This window comes from Poecilia formosa, unplaced genomic scaffold, assembly GCF_000485575.1.
Source record: "Poecilia formosa unplaced genomic scaffold, Poecilia_formosa-5.1.2 Scaffold424, whole genome shotgun sequence".
Classification (NCBI taxonomy): Eukaryota; Metazoa; Chordata; class Actinopteri; order Cyprinodontiformes; family Poeciliidae; genus Poecilia; species Poecilia formosa.
The window spans coordinates 395528-398594 of record NW_006800363.1 but is presented as its reverse complement, the minus strand read 5'-3'; the positions used below and the strand labels follow the sequence as shown (position 1 = coordinate 398594).

At 41.6% G+C, this 3067-nt stretch overlaps 1 pseudogene; it reads right to left on the bottom strand.

Annotated features, from left to right (window-relative positions):
• Window positions 1-1989: 1989 nt before the first annotated feature.
• LOC103155369 (sterile alpha motif domain-containing protein 9-like) overlaps window positions 1990-3067 on the bottom strand; it is a 9252-nt pseudogene continuing 8174 nt past the window's right edge.

Genomic DNA, 3067 nt, shown 5'->3' with positions numbered 1-3067 from the left:
TCATTCAGCATTTCCAAACATACAAATGAACCAGATCACAAAATCATGAATATCAGAGAATCACAAAGAAGTTATATTTCAGTGTAATCATCCCACAGCGCAGGAGACGAGCCGACCCAACGGTCCAAACCTGATGCACATTAAAGCTCACAGAGAGACCAGGCTGTTTAGTAGCAACAGCAGAAAAGTCTCCAGATCATCTGGGATTATGGCCAGAGAAACCGTCTGATGAATTTTTAGCAATAGTTATTAAAATAACTATATATTTTCCTGGTAATGTGCATTCCTTTTCACCATTTGTTTCTGACTGACAGGCATTTTTATGGAAAGTATGGTACAATTACCAACCAATCACTATTTGGTTTTTAACTATTATCTTTGTTAAAAACAAAGAATTTTTGGAAATATTTTTCAGTGAGTTCATCACGGTGTGAAATCAGACAGTCATAGCATTGACTGAGTCCAGATCATCTCTTTAACACTGAGCTTCAATGGACCTGCCATTGAGAAACCCAGAAAGAACGACACTCTGGATGCTTCAGCATATCCACTAATCCGGCTTCAGTACATCGGAGTCATTCCAGTCTGAGACTTGCTTCCCTAACCCAATCCCAGATGACTGAACGCTTGACCCTAAGAAAATCTCTCACTTTCCTCTCTTTCCAGATTTTGCCATTTCTCCACAAAGCAGCAAACTGTTGCTCTGCATCCATGATGCAACTTTGGATTGCTGTGACATGCACAAGTTGCTCATAGCTGTGCTTTTTTCCCAAAACAAAGTGTATAATGGGGCTATTGCCATTGTGCACTTCCTTCAGTGTGGTGTGATAAGCGGTCTTCATCTGTGAGATGAAACTTCCCAGATCTCTGGGACACAGGTCGGGTAGCATTGGCCACATCAACACAACAGCAATGAGGAACAGATGCAAACTCTGTGTGGATGGAGTTGGCTCACTCAGAACTGAAGGATGGGCAGCAGATGTTGGTACGGAAAAACACTTTGTAGTTTGATGCGACAACACAACACTGGCAAAGATGAAGTTGATCCTGTCCTGTGGAGACGGGTTGTGTTTAGGATGGCAAACAATAAAATACTCCTTGACAACTTTCTCCATGTTGTTGGCTGAGATTTCTTTTGAGAGACAATTCAGAATCTGTCAGAGTTGACACCTATTAAACACAGCAAATAACACAGGAAAGAGAAGAGAAAGTTAGATTCTGAATACTCGCTAGGAGAACAGACAGAGATGTGCTTTCAGTTACAAATCTCCTGCTGCTCTGAAGCACATTTGCCTGCTTCTCTCTTTTTACTGTCTTTAGGATCCCTGATCACAGAGAGCGCTGTAACTCTAAAGGGAGGGGAAAACACTTCATCACACAGTCACAGCGCCAAGATTATCACTAACTAACATCTTAATCTAGATTCTCCAGTTCCTGACACAGGGCCAAACAGAGCAAGTTGTGAATCTTCACACTGATGGATTTATAGCCATCTAAGAGGTCAAAGCAGGACGTTCTGTGAAGAGCTGCTGTCTCTGCTCTGATTCAGAGACGCCCTCTGGGAAAGGAAATCAGAGTGATTAGCAATACAAAGCATTTCTTAAAGATATGACTAAACAAGTAAGAGTACATAAACTAAGAACATATAAAACAGTATAACAAATAGTTGATAATAATACAATTTACCTAACAGAATCCCAGAATAGATATCGGCTTTTTCCCTTTCAAGAAACTTTCTTGCCAGGTGGAGTTCCATCTTTGAACCCATTAACTTATTCTTTAGCAGATGTGCAGATTCTGTCCTGCAAAAGATTTTTTTGTACTCTCTGAAACATCTAACTAGCTCATTTTGGGCAACTTGCTCCCGAGTGTCTTTGGCTCCAAACCTGGAGCCCAGGTTCACATATAGTTTATCAAGGTACTCGATGTTCACCTTCATCCTGTACTTGAGATTTTCAAGGTTTCAGAATGACATAGTAGGTTCCGTTTTTATTGAGGGTCGTTTCTCTCCACACTCTCAAGTTTAACTTCTCCTGACAGACCCTGGCTCAGGATGTCGTGGCGGACCTGGTCAGGAGAAAACACCGGGGCTTTTCTAACAACTCAATGACGACGAGTCCAGCCTGAATTTCTCCAAGACATCCAGAGGTATAGAAAGGACAGTTGTCTGTTTTGATTCGTAACTACTGAAAGGACTCCTTCTTTGCTAGGTTTTGCGCTTGCCTGAAAGCTTCTTCTTTTTCAAATAGTAGTACCTGGCCAGCAACTGAGAGCTAATTGCATCTTTATCAGATTTTCTGTGGCATTTCTTAACACCATCTCTTCCTGTCCAAATGTTTTGCTATTTCTCGAATGAGAGGAAATAACTGAGATTCCTCTTCCAGTGAATAATTTTGTCTCACCAATATGTAATGAACATCTTTCAGGAGGTTACATTTGCCTTGTGTGCACTCATAAAACCACTGGTTTGTGGTCAGCAGCAGGTCAGTAATTTCAGCTTTTGTCACATTCTGGGCTGTTAGTTCCTGCAAACATTGCCTTGCAATACTTAGATGGATTATTTTCACTGCTTTGTAGACCGCCATACCTTCAACTGAACAGCTGACAAAGTTGGAAAATTTTGTTCTGGCACCTCAGAGGACTCTGACCTCATGCAGTTCAGCAGGATGACCTTTGCAGACTGGAGACACTCCTTTTCAATGACCTGCTGCAAGTCATAGACCTTCTCCATGTTGTCGAAGTCATCCATCATGAGCAGAACAGGGGTCCTTGGTGTTTGCTCATCATAAACGCTTAAACGTTTCGTCACGTGATCAGCCACATCAGGAAAGTCGGAGCCCAGAACACATGCTGGCCAAGATCGTCCCACCACATCCAGGTAGATGGAGGAGGACACCAAACCACACCAACTTTATTTATAAAGCACTACCACAGCTGAAACAAAGTGCTGTACATTAAAACACAACATAACTAAAAAAACAACTCTTACAGTTTAAAAGCAAACAAACATACAATTTAAAACTGGATCCGGCTGGAGTTGAAAGCCGAGTAAAATCTATGGGTTTTA